This window comes from Rutidosis leptorrhynchoides, chromosome 4 (genome assembly GCF_046630445.1).
Source record: "Rutidosis leptorrhynchoides isolate AG116_Rl617_1_P2 chromosome 4, CSIRO_AGI_Rlap_v1, whole genome shotgun sequence".
In the NCBI taxonomy this organism is placed as follows: Eukaryota; Viridiplantae; Streptophyta; class Magnoliopsida; order Asterales; family Asteraceae; genus Rutidosis; species Rutidosis leptorrhynchoides.
The window spans coordinates 465218001-465228690 of NC_092336.1; the positions used below are offsets into that span (position 1 = coordinate 465218001).

The 10690-nt window shown below is 32.5% G+C and overlaps 1 long non-coding RNA gene across 3 annotated transcripts; it reads right to left on the minus strand.

Moving 5' to 3' along the window:
• Nucleotides 1–6983: 6983 nt before the first annotated feature.
• LOC139844473 (uncharacterized) lies at nt 6984–10165 on the minus strand. Of its 3 annotated transcripts, none has more exons than XR_011757971.1 (6): nt 9778–10165; nt 9179–9567; nt 8865–8925; nt 8290–8758; nt 7621–7697; nt 6984–7212 (listed from the first exon to the last, which is right to left on the minus strand). It is a non-coding gene; the product is annotated as an uncharacterized lncRNA (long non-coding RNA). The 3 variants fall into 3 exon arrangements; XR_011757970.1 differs by adding an exon at nt 7795–7900 and having other exon boundaries at nt 9179–10165; XR_011757969.1 differs by having other exon boundaries at nt 9179–10165.
• Nucleotides 10166–10690: the final 525 nt, after the last annotated feature.

The window sequence follows — 10690 nt, forward strand, 5'->3', positions numbered from 1 at the left end:
TATATATATATATATATATATATATATATATATATATATATATATATATATATATATATATATATATATATATATATATATAGTGGTAGGATCAAGAGGGAAGTAACCATTCGGGGAAAGCGGGGGGAAGCAAAAACTTTTTTTTTTCGTTTTTTGAAAAAACTTTGTTCACGAACATTATAGATGAGATGAAAATATGAACATTTAGTAGAGACACTTTGTGATAAATGTTTTTATTTTGGTAGGAAAACGCTCGAGGAAGTAATATATAACAATTATCGTGTTTTTCGAGCGTATTTTGAGGTCTTAGCTATTGGGTTTTAGATATTAGGGTTTAGATATTAGGGTTTATAGGGTTTAGATATTAGGGTTTAGAAATTTAGGGTTTAGGGTTTAGATTTAGGATTTAGATTGAGTTTTTAACACGAACGGTTTAGAGTTTAGGGTTTAGGGTTTAGGGTTTATGGAATAAACCCAAAACACCAAACCCTAAACCCTAAACCCTAAACTCTAAATCGGGCTAAATTTTACTTCACAAAACATGAAAAAAAACGTTCATATTCTTCACGAACAATATTATCTTGAATGTTATTTTTGTCGATCGTTTTCCCGCCTAAATAATAACATTCATCACGAAGTGTCTCTTCTAAATGTTCATATTTTCGTGTGATCTTGATGCCGGAAAAAAAATTTCAAAAAAAAAAACGAAATTTTTTTTTTTGCTTCCCCCGCTTCCCCCCGATTGGTTACTTCCCCATTGATCCTCCCCCTATATATATATATATATATATATATATATATATATATATATATATATATATATATATATATATATATATATATATATATATATATATTACAAGAAAATTAACAGTATTTCTTTTTATGCATTCAAAACGTATTTGTTACAAAGTTCTGTTTAGATGGAAAGACATTTTCATACGTTTGAAACTAAATCGAGAAATTATAAATTTGGTTTTCCAGAATCAGTTATATTTCAAATCATCCTTTTTTAAAAGGTTTTATTATATCGTAAAATGTTTTTAATATTATGAAACTAAATAATTAACTTATTAAGAGGTACTTGACAATCATGGTAAAGCATGCACTGAAAGTCAAACAGAAATCTCCACTAACATTTGTCTGGTTCACGTTAATTGACACTTTCGTTCTTTCATGTAATTCACTTTACCAATCTTCCGAGTATTGTTAAAAAGCAAGGTTTCCTAAATCAAAGTGGGCCTCTCAACAGAGACTCGTAATCATAATTCAATGTATCTGACAAATCAATCATTTGATATTATCTTCTAATTCCAAAAATAATCACATTGAAACAAATATGTTCACGTAAAGTATTATACTTTTAATACTTTGTTAACATTCTCAAGTTATAATATATATACATATACATACATATATATATTCATATTCAATTATATAATGGTTCGTGAATCATCGGAATTTGGTCGAGGTTAAATGAGTGTATGAACACATTTAAAATTCTTGAGATTCAACTTACAAACTTTTCTTATCGTGTCGGGAATATATAAAGATTAAAGTTTAAATTTGGTCGAAAATTTCCGGGTTGTCACAGTACCTACCAGTTAGAAATTTTGTCCCGAAATTTGATTGGGGTGGTCATGGCTGACAATAAGTATGTTTTCATGACGCATATAAGCTGAAGATTAGGGTTTTATCATCATTGAGTAATATGAATAAAACCATTTGATTTTGTGAAGAGTACGAGTGAAGTTATCACCAAAAGAGTGAATTGAGTAGGTATAGATTCGTCATATCTTTTGATGTTGATAGGATTGATTTTCAAGTTCAAGAGATTTGGAGAAAATCTTCATAATAAGATTTGATTCTCCAGTAACCAAGGAAATTAGGATCCGCTTTAAATGCGATCATCCATTTTGATTGCTCTGTCAGAGATTTTCCTATAAATCCACCTCCTTCATTTCCTTACAACTCACACCTTCTATTCTTCCTCCCTCAACTCATTTTTTTAAAGTATTCGTCAATATGCTCCATCCAGTTCTGATTCTCGATATACTTCTAACCTTCATATCGGTCATTCTTCTTTTTCATCTACCGCCGGAAGAATCTATTTACTTCTACTATACTCTTGGGTTTATAGTGTTTCTAGTTCTCCCGCGTCTTTATATTGCTATATGCATCGACATATACGGTTTATAATTTCTGGGTGGTTGTTGGATTTTATATCTTCCCTTATATTTCGATGTCCCTGCTTCTGTCTTCTATAATCATTGTCATCTCCAATTACTGCTCTCTTTTATTTGCTGCGATTTATATCCCAATTTTATGTTTCGGAGCTTTGTCTTTTTGTTTCTTCTTCTTGCGATTAAGCACCACTTGTAATGGTACAGAATTCGCAGATATGAATTTCGGAATGAATATAGTAAATGTTCTAAGAAGAAATTTGTAATGGCACGATCTTGATTTGTTAAATTACTAGAATACCTCGGAAAAGGCCGAATCATCAAGAAATATTTTCTTGATATTTTAGAGGTTAAATAGAATACAAGAGTCGTATAACCTGGCACATGATGATGTTATGATCTGTGAATCATCATGTTCCATTTAGAAACTCAGCATGACTTACTGTAATATAATCACGTTGATCAAGTGTCATTATATTATACTAACTCATGCTTCAGTTCCCAACACTACTTCAAAAATATTCCTATTTTAAACTCGAATGTTTCACAATTTAGAAACTAAAATAGTTTCTTTTATGATGTAATACAGATAGCGCGAAGATGTAAATGATTTCAGATAAGAATAATTATGAAAATATCTTCAGAAATATGAAGGATATTTATAATGAAAGATACGATGATATCTTAGAATTTCTAATATCAGAGGATAATGAAGAATATTGTACGGATGGGTTTAAGGTCAGGAGCAAGATATTCGTTAATGACTTCAGCAGGTACTAAATCATTTAGATTCTTTGAAGTCAGGTTCAGTCTTTGTGATTTGTCCACAGCCTCCTTCATACTTTCCTCAATCCGGTTTCCAGTTCCAAGACTTCTCTTTTTCTGCGCTTTGCCAGCACACTTATTCATTATCATCAAACTTTTACTGTTAAAGTCGTTTATAGTTTTTGCTGCTTCATCAGCATTTTTCCATTTTTGGAGAACCAATTCGTAGTTCGGAGTGTTTTTCAGAAACTTCACATTCAAATCAAGTCCAGAAGATAGACGTTATATATACACATATAACTGTTGGCGTAGACATGCTGCGAGATTTCAAAATACTGATTGCTAATTTCAGATGATTCATATGGCAATTCTCGTTACAAGATGCGAATGAGTAAATGATGGGGTTTCGGTAAATATAATGATTCTTCGGAAGGTCAAAGATCAGTGAAGTTGTGAATAAGTTTATTGCTAATGTGGTGGAACATGAAAGGTTCTCCGGTAACAAAAGGGTAATCATATATATCAAGATTATGATAACGCTACTCCGAATGAAAAATCGAAGTTGTCTTGCTGGAGATGTGATAGAAGTTGCTACTTTGAAAAGGAATTGCAAAGTTATTTTTGCTAATAAATGCCAAAGGATCTGACACAGATATGTGTTGAATTATGACTTTGGTTTCGAGAGCTTTTTAAGTACATAACTGTGGGTAATATGTGGTTGGATCATCATCTCATTGCTCATTATTTGAAGTGTCTTCAGAAATTTTAGAAGGGTTTAAACACAGATTGTAATCGTTAATATACATTTGATGTTCTAACACAGTTTTGAAGTCAAAGTATAGCTTTGAAAGATGTAGGAATCTAAAAGTGATGGTACCAGTTATATCTTGAATTGAATTCTGAGGTTTCAAAATCAGAATATGTAATTGAGTTTGAATGAGTATGGTTGTTTTGATTTCTATGAAAGAATGTATATTATTGTGAAAATAGGAAGTATAGTTGATAATTTGCTTAATCAGATTCGAAGAATGTAACATATTAATTGTGAATATATATATATATATATATATATATATATATATATATATATATATATATATATATATATATATATATATATATATATATATCGGGTATTACCTACCCGTTAAAAAAAATTCACAATTAATATTTTGTACAAAAAAAAATTTATTACAGTCTTTATGAAAATATGTATGTATATATTCTCTTCAGATGTAACATAGATTTTAATGAGTTAATACTAAATTAAACTCATTTGATTTACAGTTGGAACTAGAATTGAATAATCCCTTCAAAGCTTTAGAGATTACATAAGTATTTCTTCAACAATATTGAAATTATGAATCAATACTTCGTTATTTGTTGAGGCGTGATGTTGGTTTTCGTTAAATTCTTGTGAACTTCGCAAAGTAACACTATAACAAAGTTATTCTCGTGAGCTTGTTAAATTTAAATTTGGTCGGAAATTTCCGGGTTGTCACAACTTCAACAAAAATTGAAGCTCCAAAAGAACATACAACTAAAGAAAACCGAGCTCAAACAACTATAACAAAACCTAACCAAGCTCGAACTAGACAAAACGAAAAAAGAATACATGAAACATAGACAAACAACAAATGAAGAGAGTGACCAATCAAACATGCGACGAAAGATTAACAACCATCTCCACCGCAACCTCGCACCCACACAAAAGGAAAATTTAAGGGTCTTTGATGAATTCCCTGAATTTATCCATTTCGGCCCCTTGAACCCTGTGTCTTCTTGTTTTCTTCTCTTTAGTTGGATTCAACGGTACATCCTCCGTGCAAATGGGTGTGGCTTCCACGACTTCGGACTCGGCCACCATATTATCCATCATAGCAACAAAACCGGACAATGAATCGCCCATCACATGTCCATTTTCCCTATCCAAATCCGAAGGTAAAAAACCCGAGGCATCACATGGCTTGCCAAACTTGGAAGCTACCGTTATGAAATCAATTGGCACCCTCTTAATACCATCAACCACCGGGTCCGATTCCAATGGAGCCGAACATTTTGAACCCATCGACGATGAGGAACCTTTTAACAAAATCGGAGGTGTACCCACATCACAATCAACCTCAAGAACACTGTCCGAATCCACAACCGGGGTACATATAGGCATGGTACCAATCAACAAATTTTTGTACAAGGTCTTCGTACCCGATGAACAATTAGAAGACGGATCTTGGGCTTGAGGGACCGGATCAACAAAATTAGACACCTTAACAGTTGGTTGTAGTTTACAACCATTATAACAAAAATCCCCGCATAAACATTCACTATTACTAACAGAAGCACTATTAACTTTTGACATCAAACATACAAAATCAACCTTGTGTTTCAAGCAAAACTTCCACGATTTCAAGCAAAAAAATTCACAAACTTTACCTGAGCACGGGTAAACCGAAGGATTATCGACCGAATCAATAACATGATTCTCATCAGCATGAACCGGAAAAAAAACATTAGTCTCATCAGCATGATCCGGATCATAACCCACATGTTCCGAATTAGAAAAAACGCCAGTATTTGTTGCATCCAATACATTCTATTCCAAGTTAGAAGACTCATCAAGAGGATCACACAGTAAACATACATCACTTACAGGATCAACCGTAACAGTAGCCATTTGTTTTCTCACGTTCTCTGTGACTTGTTCTAAATTAATAGTTAAAGAGTCACCACCATTAAAGACAAAACCCCATTTCATCCCGACCACCCTAACTTCTGATTGATCTTCAATATCAGCACGACTAAACCACGGTATAAAGTCACCTTCACACACGACCTGATTGGAATTAGCCAAGTCCAACGGTGAAAATTCATCATTGAGGACACGGTTGTATTCAGTCAATGCTACTTCGTTAACCCGTATGAAAAAAGTTTTTCCGGCCCCAAATTATTCCTAACTTCCTTAACCACGTCAATAAGCAACGATGAACACTTCAACTCGATGAACGCGAAGGCAACCCCAATTTCTCACGCAGATACAAAAGCAAAATTTGGCCCAAACAAAGCACCTGCTGAGAGAGACCGAATGCATAAAAACACGAAAGCTGCGTCGGGCCACTTTCTAGTTACAAATATTAGCGGAAGTTTAATTTGTTTGATTTTTAATAATTTTTACTTTTGTTTTTATTGTCAGAGCAAATGATTTTGATCTTGAAGATCAAGAGGGAAATGATCAAGCGTAATGAAACGTACAACGGCTTGACTGCAGTGAGTATAAGGTCATAATTAGAAGGGGTGAATAGATTATCTTCTTATAAATTAGCTTTTTAGAATTTTCTTTTAATTCTATAACTAGTTTAAGACCCGCAATTTCGCGGGCACTTTTGCATCGTTGTTATGGAAAGTGTGATGGTTTAAATAAAGTAACTTTAGATATAAAGACATATTGATAATGAAATCTAAGTTTTTACACATGGATAACCATTAGCTCTTATGAAAACAATTAACATAAAAAAACACATTTGTCTTTTTAAACGGGCCATTAGAAGTCTAACAACATTAAAAAGAATGAACGGAATAATGTTAAAGCTATACATAATACGATAAGTATTTTATATTAGTGAACAAAAACGATCCAAGTAACGGTAAACAAATATGAATTTTCTTATCTAAACTACCTGAACGTAGAAACTTATACTATACTTAGCCAATAGAAAGATAATGTTCAAAGTTTCTTATAGTCAATAAATATTTTCACAAGGTGCACAAGATAGAATTATTAGTCACTTATATCTTATGGGGTTTACCTGTCACTATAATACTCTTGCTTTCATATATTTGTAGTCTAAAACTAAATATCCTCAATCTGACATGCCTGTACATATACATGCAAGGAAAATTATACAAACACAACATATTATAACATATTTATACTACTTCAGTGACGTGATATGACCAAAATAATAAACACATTTCTCATCATCCATAACTCAAAAACTTCAAAATCAAGATCGTCAAGTGCAATACCTATATCATTATCATGTTCATTATAAAGATTTCTTACTACACCAATTTAGAATTACAAATTCCTGCACTTATCAATCTATTAAAAGAAAATGGAAAACTTTAAAGGTCACAGCCTCAAAATCATCAAAAAACATGCGGATCACGTAAAAAACTTAACATTGGTAATAAAAGCACTCTGAGGTAGTATCTTCATGGTTCAAAAAACTTTCTATTAGCCAATTTCCGCCATTTTAGAAAAAGCCTGCATATAAGTAAATGGGTTAAAATTGCCACCTCTGTTGGTATTGTCAAAAGAACGGAAAAAAGCAACACATAAAAATGTCAATAACATCAATATTGATTAAAGAACCATTCAGAGATATTGAAGAATTGCCAGGTGGGATCAATGGCTAATTTTAAAAAATTTCATCATTGATTGAATCACTAAATTAGGGTTCTTAATCTAGATATTTTTTAATCTATAGCCTGCGTATATGTGTCAATGATACAAAAAATTAAGGTGCACAAATGGTCAACTAAAGTATAACTGAACCGCGCAAAAAGTTAACCAATATGACCCATTATACGACCCGCCCAATTTGCATCCTACAATCAAACCTTTTACAATGAACAACAAAAGTGGAGAGGAAAAATAGTCACCCAAATTCACCTGTTATACCAATCACATTGCACAACAAAGATCAAGAAACACAATCCACAATCTTAAGCCAGTAGAGTGATCAGAATCTGTAATACAAATGCAAATCTTAATTGTGTTAGGATCCCTGGGGAAAAAAATTGACTAACAAATAACATGAACTGAATATCAAGTCAGTTAACTTACTGTTTGTTAAATCAGGCATAACACTTTTGTTCATGTTAAAAATCATTTGAATTAGTATAGTATTTTAGCTTGTCTGTTGGTGTTGCAAGAGACGAAGTACCAATACCTGAAGTATTATTAATTGTTAAAAACTATACATATAAGATGTTGTAGTATTATTTCACGGATTCAAATGTGTTTAGTTTTTCTATTTTCAACTCCATTGTTCCATGTTTAGTACAAATTGTAGTAGTTCAACACATTACATGAATGATGAAGAAAATGAATCTAATTGTATATTAACGTACCATGGTTGGTTGTACCATTGGGTATTACAAATGTGATAACATCAAATTTTTATTTATGGGTCTAATCGTAATCACTGAGTTAACTATTTTTAAAAATATGAAAATGACAGTAAAGAGTTTCGAGCAAACCTAGCCCAACCCATTTTGACACAAGACCTATCATGATGTGTTAACCACCTCATTGGTTTAGTTTTAGAGCTGTGTTTACCTGATTCGAGAAGTTGTCTAGCGCTTCGAGCCCCTCAATCATCGACTTCATACGTGTGTCATAGTTTCTACCTTCCGTAATATTATTCGCAACACTTTGAGCCAACGTTTATTCAATTTTTTTCGATTCCTTGACTCAATGCATCTTCCGCTTGACGACAACTGAGTTTCAACCTCGATAAGCTCACAACTTGTGTATCCATTAATGGCTCATATCTTGGCATAAGTATCTACCATAACCAAAAGGGCATTATTGTTAGAACTACCAACTCTTAAATCGTTTTTGTGACAGTCAAATAATGAGAACAGAACATATATATAGGATCTGTGATGGTCGAAACCTGCCGAACCATTGGAACAACCGCTCAACAGGATATCTCCACGGCCCATACATCAAACTAAAAACGTCAAATTTTGCAGTCTCAGCTTTCATTCGAAAAAAAGTTTATGGTAATGGTTAACCACATCGTCTGCAAACACACGAAGCTCAACCTTACTTATATGCCTTTTGAATATAGTCACAAGTTCAGACTCCTTTTTTCGTTGTTCAATATATGAAAAATTGAAAACACTTACCGAAGTTTACATCACCTAATAATAGACAGTGAATGATATTCGAAAAATCCATTTACACAGTCTGCAAAGTAACAAAAAAAAGTACTCATAAAAGAAAATAAATGACACGAATCTAAAAATAGATAATCACTAATAACTATTTAGAATCCAAATAAAATAAAATGCGTAAACCCTAATAACAATTTAAATAAAATCCATATAAACAAAACTAAGTATTTATAGTTAAGTTCACATATTTAACGCATATGGTTCTGACAGAGGCCTAGAATGACGAATGAGTAATGACAAGGAATTCAATTATCAAAAAAATATACCAGCTTAGACCTTGCCTTTTTCATCAAATGTTCTTGCTTGATCTTGAACGTTCTGTGCAAATACCCAGTCGCGTGCCTCCACATTTTTTAATCTTTTATGTCAATAACCCAATGGGATCTGGGTTTGATCTCAATATAATAAATCAACGTTCTTTAAACATGTAGCATCCCGATTGAAATTGAAATTATATATAGACATAGCATGAAATGCAATTGCCTCTTATTGTACGAAAACAACTCCTTTATGCTGGGGAAGTCTCACAATTCACATACTAACCACTAACTAACATGATGAATCTGTTAACAATAAGGCTTCACCTATTACACTATTAGTGCCAAAAGAAAACCACAATCTCTTTTAACTGGCATTCTTCCTTGCTTCAAAGGTGCTGTACACCACAACATGTAATAATAAAACATCATGGGCAAGTGATGCCAAATTAATGTTATCTTTAGCAAATATCATACTACATTTACCAAAGAAAAACTACTTGTATTCTGCTCCTTCTTTCATTCATCTAATTACAGGCTGTTGATAAAATATTACTGACAAAAATAAAATAAAAAACTTAAATTTTATTAATCCACAAAATACATACTCCGTTTTCTGCAAACAGTACAACAAAGACTATATAACCCATAGCCATTTATTTTCCAATCTCATCTCGTTATGGCAGAATACTTGAGCTGTGAGAAGCGTGGTAGCGATAAACACGATTTGTCAATGAATTGCAGTTATAGAACAGAGAATAATTGAATTTCCGAAGAGGAAAACGTTTGATTAGAATTGATAAACACGATTTCGATTGAATGTCGATCGATTTATGTTTCTCTAATTTATGAAGAATATCAGAACTGAAGGGTGAACATCGTTCGATTTAGGTTTACTCTGTTGGATCGACGTCGCGTGTAGGGGTGTAGGGTTGAGAGGATTTTAGGGTTTTTTTTTGTGTGTAGAACAAATTGAAGTCGTGATGAAAACAATTTTCCAGAACCCCCAATTTCCATTCCGATCCCGTCTTTTTTTTTAGAAGGGTAATTTATTCATCAAACAAGATTATGAGGTATGTTGATTAGAAAATTTGTATGTGTAGATTATGGATGTTAATGATAATGGAAGGCTAGGATTAGTGGTTTAAATTTTAAATGATCTATTATTAGTTTTGTTATTATAATATAAAGAGATAAAGAGATTATAGAGATTATGAAGCTTGTCTTGAACAATACTACGGAGTAGTAAATAATGAAAGAGTAAAAAAAGAGAGAAAGAAACACAATAATTTATAATGATTCACAAGATGTTAACTAATTATCCTTAATAAGTTAAGGAGCACGCGCTTCGCAGCGGAACTCCAAAGCAGGTTCTAATGGTAAATTCAGTGTTTGAAAAAAAGAAAAAACCAACGTGTATGAAAGGTGGACCCAACTATTTAGCGTTATTTAAAAAGCATCCGTTTTGCGAGTAGTTAGTTGCGTTGTGTTCGTAAAATTATTTCGAGTGGAACGGTATTG